Source organism: Bos javanicus, chromosome 3, assembly GCF_032452875.1.
Source record: "Bos javanicus breed banteng chromosome 3, ARS-OSU_banteng_1.0, whole genome shotgun sequence".
Classification (NCBI taxonomy): Eukaryota; Metazoa; Chordata; class Mammalia; order Artiodactyla; family Bovidae; genus Bos; species Bos javanicus.
In genome coordinates, this window is record NC_083870.1 from 49,429,112 (window position 1) to 49,448,968 (window position 19,857).

Below are 19,857 nucleotides of genomic sequence, written 5' to 3' on the forward strand. Positions count from 1 at the left end.
TTTCTGTCAACCTAGGATTTTAGAGAAGGTTCCTTAGTACTGTATCCTTCAATAATTAACCAAAGCAATTTTTTAGATTCATACTTTTAATTTTTTTTAATGTGATTTTATTGGGCAATCTCCAGGAGCTCTGATTTTTAAAGAATTTGAACTATTGAGAATAGGGAAGAGAGGGGTATATGGAGCTAAGGAATCTAGAAAACCTCTTGAATAGCCTCCAGCACTGTCCCAGGTGATTCTTGCTTCCTGGTGTTCATACCTTTGGGTAATCTCCCACATACAAGGGCTGATGTGTGTGAACAAAAGATGGCAAAGGTGATACATGACTTCTGAGATTAGATCATGAACGGTGTTGTAGTTCCTGCCTTGGTCTCTCAGATTGCTGCTGCTGGAGAAGCCAACTGCTGCAAGGAACAAACAGCCCTGGGGAAGAATTGAGGACTTATGGCACCCCACTCCAGCACTCTTGCCTGGAAAATCCCATGGACGGAGGAGCCTGGTGGACTGCAGTCCATGGGGTCGCTAAGAGTCGAACACGACTGAGCGACTTCACTTTCACTTTTCACTTTCATGCATTGGAGAAGGAAATGGCAACCCACTCCAGTGTTCTTGCCTGGAGAATCCCAGGGACGGGGGAGCCTCATGGGCTGCCGTCTATGGGGTCACACAGAGTCAGACACGACTGAAGCGACTTAACAGCAGCAGCAGCCAAGAGCCAGCACCAGGTCACTGAGCCCTGGAAGCAGATCTTTCATTTCCAGTCAAGTCTCAGATGACTGCAGCCTCATGAGCCATCACCAGCTGGAACACTAAACCCAGATACCCCTGAATTCCTAGCTGACACAAGCTATGAGAATACATACTGATCGCTGTTTTAAACTACTGAATTTTGAAGTAATGTATTATGCAGCTGATGTGATTAGGGCTAACCCTTGTAAAATGGGTAGAGGAAAAGGACTTTAGGAGAAGATATAATAGGAGGAAAAAGACACAAAGACAAGAAGATACAGAACAGGAAGATGATTAAGTCTGGTGTGGATGGAGGTTCAAGAAGGGGTGTGAAATGACAGACGAGGATGCAATGTTTAATGGAAGGTCTAAAACACCAAGATAACCAGTTGGGACTTTATTCTATGTATAAAAGGGAGTATTGCAGGTTTAGGGGCCTCAGCTATCATTTAAGAAATGTAGTGTGTAGGATGGATTGAAGGAGAGTAGAGAGACCAGTTTGAACACTTTTGAAATAATCTAGATAAAAGGTTGTGGGCATCCAAGTGAGAGCAGCACAGAGCAAACAGGAAGGAAAGCACTTTGTGGATTCAGATTGGATGGAGATGGGTGAGATTGTTGTTTAGTAGGATCATTATTTAGTTATTTTTTAATTAACTCTGAAATTTCCAGGTTGAGTGCCTGAGAGGACCATAATATTTACCAAAAGGCAGAGGCGCAGAAATGGCACCTGCTTGTCAGGAAAGATAATGAGATGCAGATAAATGAATTCCTCACTAGTTCCTCATCACCAAGATAAACCCCAAGATTCTTAGCATCCTATTCAAAGGCAATTATATAAGCTCTGTCTACCTCTCTGAAGGGAATTCCCTGGTAGCTCAGTTGGTAAAGAATCTGCCTGCACTGTAGGAGACTGGAGTTCAGTCCCTGGATTGGGAAGATCCCCTGGAGAAGAAAATGGCAACCCACTACAGTAATCTTGCCTGGGAAATCCCATGGACAGAGGAGCCTGGCAGGCTACAGTCCATGAGGTTGCAAGAGTTGGACACAACTTAGCAATTAAACCACCACCTCTCTGAATTCCTAACTTTGCACTCTTCCCCAGCCCCGGCAGCTATATTCTACCCCTGACCCAGGAGACAAATGCACATTCCTATTCCCCTCTGTGGTTTTCCCTTGAGTATGTTATTCCTTCTACTTGAAATACCAATCCCGTTTTGTCCTAACATACTTTAAAATGAAGCTTTGATGGTCTCCTACCCCAAACTATCTTTTCTGAAACCACTTCCCCAACACCATCCACCCCCACTCCCAGCAAAGTTAACCACTCCCTCCTTTGTACTACTTCTGTTTCATATGTAATTCTATTAATGTATAGCAGGTTAATGTATAGTAGTCATGAAATCAAAAGACACTTGCTCCTTGGCAAAAAAGTTATGACCAACCTAGACAGCACATTCAAAACCAGAGACATTACTTTGCCAACAAAGGCCAGTCTAGTCAAAGCTATGGTTTTTCCAGTAGTCATGTATGGATGTGAGAGTTGGACTATAAAGAAAGCTGAGCACCAAAGAATTGATGCTTTTGAACTGTGGTGTTGGAGAAGACTCTTGAGAGTCCCTTGGACTGCAAGGAGATCCAACCAGTCCATCCTAAAGGAAATCAGTCCTAAATATCCATTGGAAGGACTGATGCTGAAGCTGAAACTCCAATACTTTGGCCACCTGATGTGAAGAGCTGACTCATTTGAAAAGCCCCTGATGCTGGGAAAGATTGAGGGCAGGAGGAGAAGAGGATGACAGAGGATGAGATGGTTAGATGGCATCACCAACTCAATGGACATGAGTTTGAGTAAATTCCGGGAGTTGGCAATGGACAGGGAGGCCTGGCGTGCTGCTGCAGTCCATGCGGTTGGAAAGAGACGGACACAACTGAGCGACTAAACTGAACTGAACTGATAGTAGGTTATCAAGGAGGCAGATCTTAAAACTTTCTTTTAAGACAAACTGCTAGTCATTTCTCTGACAAAGTAAACTTCAAGTCACCAGGAACAGTTCATCTTTGCTTAGAAAAGAAACACTTGAAAGGCCCTTCTTACTGACACATTTATAGGAGTGTTTTATACCCATTGGATTGGGGAAAGTATGTAACAGGACATCTGGACAAGACCATTCCTCCAAATAATCCTAGTTAGCCCAAGTTGGTAATGGGAAAGTTTGCCTGGGATTGCCTCTTGGGAAGAAAGATTGAAATGTCAACCTCTTTGCTTTCCAGGTTCAACATTATTACAATCTTTTGATAGATTTAGATAGACTGAGATAGTCCTATCTCACAGCTCAGGATCCTAAAGAGAAACTCCCAGGTGAAATAGGAAGCCTGGGCTGGTGAACCAGTTCAACAACAGAGTCTCATGGGCGCAAGAGCTGTTTCCAGCACAGTCCTTGGCAAAGCCACGCATGGCCCATGTGCTCCATTGTGTCTGACTCTTTGCAGTCCCATGGACTGCAGCCTGCCAGGCTCTTCTGTCCATGGAGTTTTTCCAAGCAAGAATTTTCCATTTCCTACTCCAGGGGATCTTCCTGACTCAGGGATTGAACCTGCATCTCCTGCATTGGAGGCAGATTCTCTACCGCTGAGCCACCTGGGAAGCCCAGCTAAGCCATGAAAGCCATCTGAATTTAAATATATATATATATAATATAAATAAATCCAGTCATCTAGGAATACCCACATTCTTTGGGAACAGTATCCAAACATAGAAACACCTTGGGGATCCATGCTTCAGCTGCTCTACAAGCTGTGCACCCAGGATGTCATGACAGGGGAGCAAGGATGGTGAGGAAAGCCAACTCGCAATGGCAACACCAGCTAGTAGCCACAGATTTTTGGCAACAGTTTCCTGTCTTGTGTGGAGACAGAGAACTAACTTCTGTGAGCTGAATTAGCACGTGAAGTGAATTGGCTGAGAAAGGCAGTCTCAAAGATCAGGTACTGGGTTTCCTAATAAGGACCTAAACTGGTCAATTAACTGAAAAAATAAATGATGTGAAGTGATATGTGAGTATTACCGCAAACTGATGAAGCAGGTCATACTGATTACAAGCATACACACATGTGTGCATACTCAGTTGTGTCAGACTCCATGACCCCGTGGACCGTAACCTGCCAAACTCCTCTGTCCACGGGATTCTCCAGGCAAGAATACTGCAGTGGGTCGCCATGTCCTGTTCCAGGGAATCTTCCCGACCCGGGGATCGAACCTACATCTCTTATGTCTCCTGAATTGGCAGATGGGTTCTTTACCACTAGTGCCACCTGGGAAGCACCCCCTACATACACAGTTGTGCTTTTTGTTTTCTGTAGAGTAGGTACATTCCTAAGCCCTGTATACTGTTGACACATAGCATACACATAGCAAATGTTTGTTAAATTGAGCAAATATTTTCTAGTGTTAACAGGAATACCCTGTGGAAAATGCCCAGCCAGTGATTATAAAATTAAGATCTAGTTCATAGGAGAAAAGATTAGTACTAAACATTTTCTCATTTGAAAATTTTTATTAATGACTGACCATGGGTCAAGAACTGAGGCCAATGGTGAGAAAAACAGAATAGTCCTCACCCTGAACAGATATTAAGCAAAAAATAAAATAATTATAAAATCCAAATACATTTAGAAAAGATATACGGTAGTGCTAGTGGTAAAGAACCTGCATGCAAATGCAGGAGACGTAAGGAGACATGGGTTCGATTCCTGGGTCAGGAAGATCCCCTGGAGGAGGGCATGGCAACCCACTCCAGTATTCTTGCCTGGAGAACCCCTGGTGGAATATGGTCCACAAGGTCGCAAAGAACTGGACACAACTGAGCGACTAAGCACACACACAGACATGGATTTAGAAGTCTTCTGTTTACAAACAGATGAATTCTTGGAATGGAATAAGAATTAAAAAGAAAAAGGGGCAGTTGAGAAGTGAAGCATAATCTTATGAAACACCTACATTCAGGGATAAAGGAAGGAAAAAGAGCTGGGGCAGTGAGAATAATTTATATGATACTCACAGAAGTCAAGATAAAAGAGAGTTCCAGAAGGGTATAGGATTAATTAATTCAGATTATTGGTAAGTATTGGAGATATATTCTTTTGTGAAGCCTTTCCTGAACTCTCTTGTCCTCTCTCCGGTGTCCCTAATGCACACTGTTCTGACTTTTGTGACAGCTTCTTTATAATGCTTATTCATGTTAATGGAAATAGCAAGGGAAGGAACCAAGTCTTATTTTTCTTTTTTTTTCTTTTTTGATGTGGACCAATTTTAAAGTCTTTATTGAATTTGTTATAATATTGCTCTGTTTTATGTTTTGGTATTTTGGCCCCAAGGCATATGGGATCTTAGCTCCCCCACCAAGGATCAAACCCGTACCCCCTGCTTTGAAAGTGAAGTTTTAAAACTCAGGTCTCCCAAATTGCAGGGGGATTCTTTACTGTCTGAGCCACTAGGGAAGCCCTTGGACCACCAGGAAAAAGTGAAAGTGTTAGTAGCTCAGTCGTGTCTAACGCTTTGTGACCCCACAGACTGTAGCCTGCCAGGCTCCTCTGTCCATGGGATTCTCCAGGCAAGAATACCAGGGTGGGTGTTATTCCCTTCTCCAGAAGATCTTCCCAACCCAGGGATTGAACCCTGGTCTTTTACATTGCAGGCAGATTCTTTACCACTGAGCCACCAGGGAAGCCCCTTATTTTTCTGTAACCCCATATCACCTCAATAAAAAAAATTGGAACCATACCTCATACTGCAAACAAAAGAAACAGAATAATTTCTAAACTGCTCAAAGAATGAATAAAAAGAAAAAAGAAATTAAAAGAAACTATTAAAATCATTGAAAGAAAACAAAGAATTCCTCATGAAATAATTATAATCTTGACATGAGGAAGACCTCCACAAGTATTAAAATCCAGAAACTGTAGATGAAAATAATTGATACTGGCTACTAAAAATAATGTCGTCTTGATAAAAAAACAAAACAAAACCATAAACTAAGCAAAAAGAAAACTGTAGGAAAAACCTGCACTTTATTTCTTACACTAGAGGTTCATTTTCCTAAAAGTACATCAAATCAGTAAGAAAAAAGCCACAGCTAAATAGAAAACTGGGTAAATAATATGAATAGTTCACAGAATAAAAAATTCAAATTTGAAAACTTTTATCACACATGATATGTGACACAAAACAAAGCAACACTAAAATACAATTTTCACCCACCAAATAGGCAAAGATCCCAAATTTTTAAAACATACTATGTCATTTTTTAATGAATATTTCTGAGGGCCAGGCAAATTAGAGCAAACTGTAAGATAATTGGTCAAAAAGATCTCAGAGAGACAGCAATGAGTGGTCCTGAAGAGAGATCTTAGCTGCCTGTCCAGGGATTGAACCTGGGTACCCTGTATGAAAATCAGAAATCCTAGCCACCAGACCACAAGAGGCTATAGGCCAGAAGGAAAGTGTCCTTGGCTCTTTCTCCTGTTTGAAAGCAAGGCTGTTTCAAGGAGATAAAAACTGTAAAAACAGGTTCAACGTTTATTATTAGAGACACAGTTTGACACCTGGGAGAGCACGTAGAAAATCAGTTTAAGTCAGAAGCAAGGCAGAAATGCACAGCCAGAGAGGAGTGTGGGCATCCTGAATGAGGAGCGCGGTACAAAGGAAATCTAAATCACTTACATAGGACAGTTCTTCTGAGATTTTGCTTACCTTTGGCAAATTATCTTGTTTCTTTTTTCACACCTGGTCCTAGGACCACCTCTCCCCCCAAATATGTGTGCACAAGTCTTTGCTAAGATGGATCCCACTGCAGAGGCCTATGGGTGCACATCCATACTTATTACAGGGGTGGCACCCTCTTCCCTTTTTGACCTCCAAGAAGCCTTCCTGGGCAGGTGCAGACAGGGAAGTTTACCTTGACATCAGAAGTGGGCACCTTATCTCTTTACTTTAGCAGAGCTTAGCTTTTGCCGCTGGCTTTGTCCTTGGAGTGTCTGGTTGAGACCAAAGCTTCAATTTTACTGCACTTGACAAGCACCAGCTGTCCAGTCCAAGGGCCCATCTATCTCCTACCTCAAAAAGCTTTAAAATAGTCCCAAATATACATACTTTCTGACCTAGCAATTCATTTCAGAGAACTGATTCCATAGATTTACTCTCAGATAGATATGATGCATCTTTCTGTAAGAGCAAGGAATGGGAATATTCTTTAATTCTATAATGTAATTATTCCTGTAATGTCATTCTTATTAATAATGGAATATTATACATGCACTAAAAGAATGAAGCAATTCTGTATGTACTATGATGGAATGATACTAAAATATAATGTTAACCAGGGGGGGGAAAGTTAGGAGTAGAATAATTTGTGAAATATGTTACCATTCATAAAAGTGTTTATAGATAAATATAATACCTTTAAAAGGATACTCATAAAGTTGATCATATTGGTCAGTTGCAGGAAGGGTAGAATGGAATTGAAAAGTAGGAAGAAAGATTTGCACTGAATAAATTTGTACCTTTTATGTTTTAACCATGTGAATATATCATCTAATACATTTCAGAAAAAAATTCAATGAGATGAAATTCATATAAGATAATATTACCTATTTTTAAATCAACAATTCAGTGGCCTTTAGTATGTTTACAATGTTATACAACTACAACCTCTGTCTAGATCATCATCATTTTCATTACCTGAAAAGAAAACCCCATACCCATTAAGCATTTCCACTGTTTCCCTCCCTCAGCTCCTGGCAACCACCAATCTTCTGTCTCTATGGATTTATCTATCCTGGATATTTCATATAAGCAAAATCATACAATATGTGACATTTTGTGTCTGGCTTCTTCCGCAGAGCATACTGTTTTCCAGGTTAATCCACATTGTAGCATTCCTTTTTGGGACTGAATAATGTTACATTGTATAGACAGACCACATTTTATTTATCAACTAATGGAAGTTTGGATTGTTTCTACCTTTGGGCTACTGTGAATAATGCTGTTATGAACATGCATGCACAGTGTTAGCTAAAGTACCTGTTTTCAATTCCTTGGATGTATACCTCAGAGTAAATTGCTGGATGTATGGTAATTCTGCTGACATATTTTGAGGAGTCACCAAACTGGTTTTCACGGCAACTGAACCATTTTGTGTTTCCACCAGCAGTAAATGAAGTTTCCAATTTCTCGACATTTTCACCAACACCTGTAATTTTTTGTTTTTTTTGTTTTTTTTTTAACCTGCTGCACCTGCTGCTGCTAAGTCACTTCAGTCGTGTCCAACTCTGTGCGACCCCATATACGGCAGCCCACCAGGCTCCCCGTCCCTGGGATTCTCCAGGCAAGAACACTGGAGTGGGTTGCCATTTCCTTCTCCAATGCATGAAAGTGAAAAAATAAAGTCAAGTCACTCAGTCGTGTCTGACTCCTAGAGACCCCATGGACTGCAGCCCACCAGGCCCCTCCGTCCATTGGATTTTCCAGGCAAGAGTACTGGAGTGGGTTGCCATTGCCTTCTCCTAGTGAGTGCAAATACTCATTGCGGTAATAATGTGCATGTTCCTAGGAACTAATGATGGTGAGTATCTTTTCATGTGTTTGTTAGCCATTTGTGTATCTTCTTTGAAGAAATGTCTGTTCAAGTCCTCTGTCCTTTAAAAATTGTCTTTTTGTTAAGTTGTAAGAGTTCTTTACATATTATGGATACTAGATCTTTATCAGATATTTGATTTGCAAATATTTTCTCTCATTGTTAAAGTTGTCTTTTCACTTTCTTGGTAATGTCCCTTAAGACACATTCATTTTTAATCAAGTCCAGTTTATCTATTTTTTCTTTTGTTGCTTGTGATTTTGGTGACATATCTAAGAATCCATTGCCAAATCCAAGATCATGAAGATTTATCTGTTTTATCTTACAGAGTAAGTTTTACCTTTGACATTTAGACCTTTCGTTAATCTTTAGTTAATTTTTGCACATTAGTATGAAACTGTCTAATTTTTTTCTTTATTATTTTGCATGTGAACATTCAATTGTCCTAGAACTATTTTTGAACCTATTATATTTTTGAAATGGAATTTAAGTATGAAACAAATAGATAAACTTAGTCTTTTCAAGCTTTCCTCCTTTGGGGCGTGTCAATGTTTTGCAGTCTCTTACATGACTTAGGAGTTTTAGAGGCACCTTCCTGTATCAGTCCTCTGTGCTAGCTGTGATTGAAGCATTGTCTCAGCATGCACAGTTCCTTCCATGCCAGGAAACCTCGGATGAGGCTGGGATCTTCTGATCCAGTATTTAACTGACCTGGTACACTATGCAGCTAAGAACCCCCTTCCTCCTCCAGTCTTGGGCATGATCTTTTTATTTTTCTTCAAACTCCAATCTCAGTGTAAGCTTGGACAATCAAAAGTCACGAAGCCATCCTACCAAGCCCAAATGAAGCAATGAAGCAGAAGGTTTCTTCTGTGAATGGGGAAGGGAAAGGGGAAATGATAGGGAGAAACATAAACTGATGCCTCAAGAAATTATCCTGCTACACATGTATTGGGAACGTACTTACAAGAAATTCAAAAGTAAGTAAGATAGCCCCTACCCTCTTGAAACGAACAACGTAAGGACAAATACAGGCTAGGGAATTATAAGGAGCCAAGTTTCTGATAACACTTATTTCTACACTTAAATTTTGCATTTATCCTCACTTCAGTTCTCCGTCTGGTACACTGTGCCCCACATTTGTATGCTCAGTTCCGATCATTTTTAAGCAAACCTTGATTCAAATAGCAGTTACAGTCGTTTTAAAAAATTTGTTTATTTTTGGTCGCGCTGGGTCTTTGTTGCTGCATGAGGGCTTTCTCTAGTTGCAAGGAGGAGGGGCTACTCTCTGTTGTGGTACGTGGGCTTCTGATTGCAGCGGCTTCTCTTGTGGAGCACGGGCTCTAGCACTCGAGCTTCAGTAGTTGTGGAGCACAGACTTCGTTGCCCTGCAGCATGTGAAATATTCCTGAACCAGGGATCGAAATCATGTGCCCTGCATTGGCGGGTGGTTTCTTCTCCACTGTACCACCCGGGAAGTCCATAGTTAAAGTTTTGATGCCCTATCTGACTGGCTAAATTCTCAGTCATCCATTTGTATAGGGGATCCAGTCAAAGAGACACAGTTATGGCCTCCATAATGATGTTTGACTCATTACTCATCTGGATACCACTTTATCCCTCTTTCAGAACTAACGTGCTGCCCTGACCCCAACTGGGATTAGACACTGTGCTGAGTCTTCTCAGGCCTCCTGTGTAGAAAGAACTTTGCACAGTTGCTTGCCCAGCCTAGGGTCCTGCTCCACAGCCTCTTTGTTTGATGATCAGCCATTGTCTGATTCCTGGATTCTCTAGCACTGCGTGCTACCCACCAGAATGGAAACTTAAGAAGTTACTAAAATTTGGTGTGTAATAATAAAGCCAGAAAGTTTTGAAATTAAAAAACTATAAAAAGGCCAAAGAACTCTTTATTATTTTTATTTATATAGATTTTTAACAACTGAAAATGTACACTGTTTTACCAATACCATTGACCCTTGAACAACACGAGATTGAACTGAATGGGTTCATTTTCATGCAAATTTTTAAAGTAAATATAGTACCTATATCTTCATTTTATAGGTCTTTAAATTAGCAAGTATGGGGGAAAGTTAGTGTTTGATAAGGGATCACAATATGTGTAATCAATATAACTAAAATGTGAGTCCTGATTCTATCCAAACCGACTGACTTACTTTGTTTACTTTAATGCTTGATATTTATTTTATATTTATTTGGGCCCTACTTTGTGAAACAATTACAAGAAGATGATTATTTAAATCATAATGATAGCTATGAAGGGGGAAAGCTATAAAAAGGCAAGCACGAACAGATTCTAAAGCTGATGCTGATGCTTTGTTCTAATTGAAGTATAGTTGACATACAATGTGATGTTAGTTTCAAGTCATAGCAAGACATATATATCTATGTCTACTCTGTTTTAGATTATTTTCCCTTATAGGCTATTACAGAATATTGGGTAGAGTTCCCTGTGCTATATAGTAGGTCTTTGTTGATTATGTATTTTCTACATGGAAGTATCTATATGTTAAGCTCACACTTCTAAGTTATCCTTCCTTCTCTTTCCCCTTTGGTAACCTTAAGTTTGTTTTCTATGTCTATTGACCTATTTATTTTGTATATAAGTTCATTTGTACCATTTTTTTAAATATTTCACATGTAAGTGATATCATATGATGTTTGTCTTTCTCTGTCGGGCTTATTTCATCTAGTATGATCATCTATAGATCCAGCTATGTTGCTGCAAATGGTATAATTTTATTCTTTTTTATGGTGGAGTAGTATTCTATTGGATCTATATGATTCCCCAGTGGCTCAGCAGTAAAGAATCTGCCTGTGATGCAGAAGCTGCAGGAAACTCATGTTTGATCCCTGCATGGGGAAGATTCCCCGGAGAAGGGCATGACAACCTACTCCAGTATTCTTGCCTGGAGAATCCCATGGACAGAGGAGGCAGGCAGGCTACAGTCCATGGGGTCACAAAGAGTCAGACACGAATGAAGCCGCTTAACACATGCACACACATATATGTGTGTATCTTCTTTATCCATTCATCTGTCAATAAACATTTAATTTTTTAAAAATATCTGTATATTTCATTAAGCTGTGAGGGTCTTAGCTGTGGCATGCAGCATCTTCAATCTTCGTTGCAGCCTGTGGACTCTTTAGCTGCAGCATGCAGAATCTAGTTCCCTGACCAAGGAGTGAACTTGTGTTCCCATGCATGGGGAGTATGGAGTCTTCACCATTAAACTACCAGCCAAGTCCCAACATTAAGTTTTTAAAAAATGAAAATAGAGCTACCATGCTGCTGCTGCTGCTGTTAAGTCATGTCAGTCGTGTCCGACTCTGTGAGACCTCACAGAAAGCGACCCACCAGGCTCCCCTCCCTGGGATTCTCCAGGCAAGCATGCTGGAGTGGGTTGCCATTTCCTTCTCCAGTGCACGAAAGTGAAAAGTAAAAGTGAGGTTGCTCAGTCGTGTCCGACTCTTTGAGACCCCATGCACTGTAGCCTACCAGGCTCCTCCGTCCATGGGATTTCCCAGGCAAGAATACTGGAGTGGGGTGCCATTGCCTTCTCCAAGAGCTACCATATGATCTTTCAATCCCACTCCTGGGCATATATCCGGAGAACACCATAATTCAAAAGTACCCCAATGTTCACTGCATTGCTATTTACAATAGCAAGACATTGAAGCAACCTAAATGTCCAGCAACAGATGAATGGACCTTTATATCTAGACCCATGGCCTGTTTACAGATGAAGAAACTAAATTAAGGAGAGGTGAAGTACCTTGGCCAATATTCTGTGATTAATTAGTGACAGAATCAGTATAATCTTCCCTGTTCCATTTTTTTTTTATTTCTATACCTTTCTCACTTCTTTCCTCTTTAATACGATTATATTAAGAAGACAGACCCTTTAAAAGTAACGTATTAATGTTACTACATACTTGAATTCAGATATTTCTATTTAAAGTTGTTAACTTGAGATTTTAATAATCAAAGCAGGATTATTAAAAAATAAATAATGAGATTCATTAAACAAATTAAGAAATTGCTAATTAAATAGTTATTGCTAATTAAACAGTTATAGCTAATTAACTATTAACTGTAACCATTTAATGATGCTGAAGCTGAAGCTCCAATACTTTGGCCATGTGATACGAAGAGATGACTCACTGGAAAAGATTCTGATGCTGGGAAAGATTGAGCGAAAGAGGAGAAAGAGGCAATCGAGGATGAGATGGTTGGGTTGGATGGCATCACTGACTCAATGGACATGAATTTGAATAAACTCCAGGAGACAGTGGAGGACAGAGGAGCCTGGCAGGGGTAACGTCAGTCTTCCAACTTTGTTGTTCTCCTTCCATACTGTGTTGGCTGTTCTGAGCCTTTTTTTTTTTTTTCTTCATATAAACTTGAGAAGTAGTTTGTCAGTATCCATAAAACAACTTTAAGGGATTTTGACTGGGATTGTGTTGAATTTATGAATTAAATTTATGAATCTGTGACTCAAGTTGAATGTAATAATCAACTGACATCTTAAACACTGAGTCTCCCTATCCCTGAGCATGGAAGTGCATCTCCATTTACTTATTCCTTCTTTAATATCTTTCATCTGTTTTGTTGTTTTCCCTCAAGTCTTATACATATCTTAGGTCCATTTCATTTAGTGCTAATGTAAATGGTAGCATCTTTTAATCTCAAATTTCAGTTATTCACTGCTGCTTATATAGGAAGACAATAGACTTTTGTGTATTAACTTTGTATTCTGCAACTTTGCTGTATCTTTCATTAGTTCCAGTTGTTTGCTTGTTTTTGTAAATTCTGGTGGACTTTCTATTAATACATAATCATGTTGTCTACAAATTAACACAAGTTTACTTCTTCCTTTTCAATCTACATATATATTTTTTCTTTCCTTTTTGTATTAGCTAAGACTTCCAGTATGATGCTGAAAAGCAGAGGTGAGCCAGGAAAGACATTTTGCCTTGTTTGTGATCTTAATGGGAAAACTTCAAACTTTTCCTGTTAGGTGTGATATTAGCTGTAGGTATATTAGTTGTAGGTTTTTGTAGATGTTTTTAAAAAACCAAGTTGAGGAAATTCACTTGTATTCTTCATTTTCTGAAGTTTTGGTCATGAATGGTGTTGGATTTTGTCGAATGCTTTTTCTGCTATATCCATTGATAAGGTTATGTGATTCTGATACAGTTCATACACTCGCAGATTTGGGCACGACTGAAACAGCTGAGCGTGCGTTCATATACACCTAGGTATTGTTGATATGTGGCATTCTTTATCTCTGGATTGTATTGCTAAAATTTATTTGTAAAGAGTTCTATTTAGTTGGCTTAAAAACAAGCAAGCACTATATGAAGTAAAGAAATGTTACAGAAACTAACCCCAAATGCTTTTCAAGTTCACATAATCTAGGGTGGTGGCTGTTGTTGTTGTTTAGTTGCTAAGTTGTGTCTGACTCTTTTTTGACCCCATGGACTGTAGCCCATCAGGCTCTTCTGTCCATGGGATTCTCCAGTCAAGAATACTGGAGTGGGTTGCCATTTTCTTCTCCAGGGGCTGTTAACTTTTATTTGTATAGGTACATATCAATATATGTGTTCCAAAGTTGTGTGAAATCTCTAAAATTCTAAGTTGTCCTGATACACTTTTACTGGCCATATTTTAAAATGTATGTCACAGAAATAAGCAGATCCCCTTGTCAATCTCATTATAATGAAATCTCAACAGATCTTTAATAATGGTCATCTTCAAGTCTTTTTGCCATTTATGGAAAGTTACTACTTCAGTCTGGTGTTTTTGCAAAATGCTTTTCATCTTCAAAAACCTTCGTGGAAAGGATTCTGATAGGTACTCTGTAATACAGGGTTTTTTGGATAAGTTTAAGATTATAACACTGAATTGGATAAGAATTTCTAAAACTCCAATGGAAAACTAATTGCCTTAGTGTTTTATGTTTCAGATGTAAAGGATCCCTTTTTGTCCTCTCCTCTAAGCTACCTATAACTTATAGCAATTTGATAAATGATGTCTTCACAATAAAGGTTGAAGCAGTTATTTTTTTCTGCCTACTTGATCTTTCAAAGTGTTCTGAAGCGCTTATTAAATGTTCTTTTTTTCTCATGACAATGTAAGTATTTGTGTAGGTTCGATGGCAGGCTGTTCTTGTAATGGGATGCCCAACGCACCTCGTTACTGCATCTTTTGATCCACAACTGATAAAGCGCTTATTAAATGTTCTTTTTTCTCATGACAACGTAAGTATTTGTGTAGGTTCAATGGCAGGCTGTTCTTGTAATGGGATGCCCAACGCACCTCGTTACTGCATCTTTTGATCCACAACTGATAAAGGGAGACAGACATCTACACTGTAAAGGCCTAAATTGCTTCTGCTAAAAACAGCCTTGTTCTGGTAGAGCACTCTTTTTCATTATGCACCTAAAAGATAAAGACTCCAGACATCACATGCTACAACCTGGAGATTTTGTGTACTGGAAAAGGCACCTCCAAAAGGTGCCTCCCTCCAGCCTGAAGGGCAATTATCAGCTCCCATTAACTAACCCCTGTGCCGCCAAAGGCCCGGGAGTAGACTCCTAGCATTTGCACATGCTGTACCTAAGGAGGCAGCAAACCCCAGACTGGACCTACATATTGTATGGCAACCTGAAGATAAAGCTCACTAGGATCTGATGCAGAAGACATCTGAGGCTGGGAGCTTTCCCGAGATGTCTATGCCAGGCCTGTATACTTTTCTTTCAGTACTGTCTCTTCCCTTATTTTCTCATTCCTCCGTGGAAGGACAATGCCTTGGTCCATATTCCCTAATTCCTTGTGAAAGAAGGAAAGCTCTCCAATTGCTGGATCTGCCACTGAAAACCTCGGTCCATCCAAGATAGCAATGACCCTTGGGCTCAGTCTGTCCAAGAATGCAATGACCCTTTAGTTCTTCCTAGAAGTAATTTCACTGGGGTTCCAGAAGCTGTTGTCAACCCAGATTCTTCTGTGGGTCCATTTTATAGAGTCAGTGATTACCTAAATTTATTCCTTGCTTCAACTGGACCCAGTCCTAGAATGGGTAAACAAGATCTTTTGAATATTTATATGGAAGTTTCTCCAGAGTTAGAAATGCAAGTTGGATTATTTATAAATTTGTTGAATATCTATACACACAGGTGACCCCTCAGGATGTAACAATATAATGTCTAAGGCTTTGTTAAGTAATGCTAATGCCTCTGTACCAACAAATAGATCCACAGATACAATCTCTTATGTGGGCACCTTAAGTACACCAGCTGCTTTTATTTTCATATATGGAAGTTTGAGAAATGGCCTCTATGCTTGAGCAATCCATCGCCTTGGTAGCTAGAGAATACAAGGTCAGGGTGTCTTTGTTGTGTTCACTGGCCTATTCTCCCTACATAACTGAACAGAGCCTCTCATTGATCTGTCCAATTAAGCCTCTATAACTGCCTTAAGTGAGAACTTCTGGGAGGTGTACGTAATTCTGGTTTTGCCTCCCTAGGGAGACCTTTGGAGTGCAAATAAACAAATGGTCAGGAGCCTCTCCTGACATTAGAAAGTTAGTTGATTCTGTAGACAGAGTTTTAGCTCAGCAATGGTCACTTAAATTCCTGGCCAAAGTGGTTTTGGATAATCACATAGTCCTTGATTACCTATCTGCTGAGCAAGGAGGGATCTGTGCAATAACAAACACCTCTTGCTTCACTTGGATAAAAGCCTCTGAAATAGGTCAAACACACTGGTCACATCAACTTCTACCAGACTACCCATTGTCTCTTAGTTTATTCACCTGGCTACCTTTGGGTCTGGGTTCCTGGTATAGAACCATCTTACAAACTGGGTTTATTATGTGGTTTTAAATTCTGCTCTGTATACTTGTTAAGTTCTGTATTTATTGCTTGTCAGGCCTTTATAAAAATGACTTGCCTAATGTAAGAAGGTGCTACGCTAGCTCATCGCTTTGAGATTATTTCTACCACTTACAACCTTGACTTTAAACGGACTTTTAACCAAAAAATGCATGAGAGTTTTCCCTACTACTTTCCAGCTTCGTGCGGTTTCTGATTTGTGTACTTTCTCTTTGATGTGGGACATGACAATCAGGCAAGGTCCCTTCTGGCACCAAGGGACAAATCAGTACATGCGGAGGTCCTGACTTGATCTGCAATCCTTAGAGGAAAGATCTTGACCAAAAGGAGGGAATGTAGAATTAATTAAAGAAATTTCAGTTAAAATTAGAGTTGGGACAGGCCTTCAGGGCTAACTCTCATGCTCAGCCATCATAAATCACTCCAATCAGGAAGAGATGTACATTTACATCTCTGACAGGAAAATGTTGCCTACTTTACTGCCCAGCAGGAAGAAGGAAACTTCTCTCTACCCACCAACAGCCCAGTCAGTCATAGACTATAGCGGCCAACGAATCAGAAGCATCTAACTTTTTACTCCCAGTTTCCTCTAGTGGACCCTGGTTAGACAGTCCTTCCCAGCTTCTCCCTTTTCCCTGTAAAAGCAAGTTTCTCTTCTTTGTTCTCTGGATTTTCTATGATCTGCCAAAGTTCTCATATCCCAAATTGCAATTCCTCTTTCAATTCCCAAATAAACTTCCTTGTACTGATAAAATAACTGGACATTATATCATTAAAGTCTACAAAGTATAGCAGAACAAAGGACCAGAAAAGCAAGGAGACTTAGGTTATAATTCTAACCCTACAGCTAACCTATTTGTGATTTTGTTCAGTTCATTTGATCTCTCTGACCTTGTTCACTTGTGTGACAGGTGAAGATATTGATCAAGATGATCTTTTCATTCCTTCTGAGCTCCAAAATTCTTTAGACCATGGAAGGTACAAGAGTTCTAAATTTCTGTGCTATGGGACGTGAAGTGCCTCACAAAATGTTCCCTTGATTCTTTTTTTTTTTCCCAATTTTAAACTTTTTATTTTCTTTTGGGGTATGGCCGATTGACAATATTGTAATGGTTTCAGGTGAACAGCGAAGGGACTCAGTCATACATACACATGCATCCGCTCCCCCACAAACACCCCTCCCATCCAGCCTGGCATACAACATTGAGCAGAATTTCACGTGCTGTCCAATAGGTCCTTGTTAGTTACTAGGCTCTAAATGTTCTAAACCTTTCCCATAACCCATCTTTGTCCAAGGCACTGTCTTGGCTCCCCTCTTGGTTCCAAATTCAGTACCTTAAAGCTTATTTCACCCCATTCCTACTCCAAGTGAAAAATGGAATTACCTGGGTAAGCCCTACCCCAATGTCACACAGTGGGGAATTGATCCCCTTCTAGCGGGGAAAGCCTTAAGATAGTATCACAATACTGAATTTTCTTCTGTGGAGGGCATAAATGTTCCTTAAACAGTAAGTCCAAAAAGCTTTTCTTAAACTGCTTGCAATACAACTAAATATTGAGAAGAATGTCTTCCGGCAAATTCAGCAAATTCCTCGGGCCTGAATGCTTTCAGTTAAAATACAAATGGTGTATACAAATTCTTCTTTAAGCTAGATTTTTAAATGACTTAAAGCAAATTCCCATATATACAGATTTCTAAATTCACTACATTTTATTCATGGCTGCTCACCTGTTTACATAGACATCCACAATCACATTGCCTCCCCCACATGGTTGGGAGTTACTATAGATTAGAGGGCTTATGAAGAGGGATGGCGTCTAAAAGTGCTGTGTCAGAGACAAAGAAACTTTGAATATAATTTCAATGAAAAGCACTGAAGGTACACTTCCAAGAATCTGTCTTTAACCAAAATGTAAAATATGCAGTCAAACTCTTCTGCTTCCTCAGGGTCTTGACCTTGACTCTGTGTCCTGACTTCAGGCTATACCATGTCTGAATATAGTGCGCCCAGCATCAACCGCACTGCAAGGTATATTTTTAGTCCTGCCAGTTTAGTGCCCTCTCTTTTGTGCAGTATTTAATAAGCTTGATTATATATATATTAACTTTGTTATGTTCGGATTTTCTTTTCTTTTTTTTAAACAGAGTCTTTTCTTAAATTTATTTTATTTTATTATTTATTTTGGCTGTGCAGGGTCTTAGTTGCTGTGTGTGGGCTTTCTGTGGCTGTGGCGATCGAGGGCTGCTCTCTAGTTGAGGTGTGTGGGCTTCTCTTGTTGCGGAGCTCTGGCTCCAGGACCCGTGAGCTCAGTGGTTGTGGCACGTGGGCACTGTGGCAGGTGGAATCTCCCTGAACCAGGGATTGAACCCATGTCTCCCGCGTTGGCAGGACGATTCTTAACCACTGGACCACCAAGGAAGTCCTATATCCTTTTTTTTAATTTCCCACATTGCACAAATCTTACCAGGATTATAAGATGTCCATGCCCCAATGTACTGTGGAGCAGAACCAACTTCTCACAGATCTATAGTAAATGGGATAGACTGCTTTTTTCCTTAGTGGCAACTGGTGCCAACCCTCTCTTCGCTAGTTCTTGAACTTGGTAAATGAAATCAACATTCCCTTGTCTGGAGACACTTGGAAAAAAAAAAATCTCAACTGAGGCAGATTCCTCTTAAGGTTATACTTTTTTCCCTCAAGATCTGACCTATTTCCCTCATTGCCTTCAGACTGGTAACTATGGTAAGAGCTCAGCATAGTCCCAGAGCAGAAATACAGTTCCTATTCTGGGAGGAAGTAGCCTACATGCCAAAGAAATTTCAGGACCTGGTGAATATGAATATTTCAGGAGGACACGTGTACAAGGATCTTGAGGATACTGGATCAGGGATGGTGGTGGTTGGTGGGGATATAAAGCTCGGTGGAGTATAGTTTATTGACATGGGAGCACTCCTCCATGACTTAGAGCTCAGTGTTCTGGCAAGAACACAAGGAGCCCATCTCACATAGTGCTGCTACGATGACTCTTTGAAGCTTGTGCATTAAGAGCCTACTATTAACATAAATGAGATGGGGATGCTGGAACTGCCTTGACATAGTATTGAGGAAAAATGCCAATGATTCAAGGAGGTAAAAATATTAGAATAAATTTATTATGTGTGATCAAGAAAAGCTAGCACTGGACAATCTTCCCTGGGAAAACGGAGAGGACACTTCTTTTGCTAAAGCAATGAGGAATACTTGCTAAGGGACATCAGCTAATTTAAGAAGCTCAGTGACAACTATCCCATTTAGGATGGGGTTGACAGAAGAAGGTATTGCAAAGGAATTGAGATCACTAATATCAAGGTGCTGATAGGATTCTGGAATGGCAGAGACCAATGGCAGCACTTAGAATAAAGAGGACACAAGCCATAATAAGGCAATGGCAACCCACTCTGGTACTCTTGCCTTGAAAATCCGATGAACAGAGGAGCCTGGTAGGCTGCAGTCCATGGGGTTGTGAAGTGTCAGACACAACTGAGTGACTTCACTTTCACTTCTCACTTTCCTGCATTGGAGAAGAAAATGGCAACCTA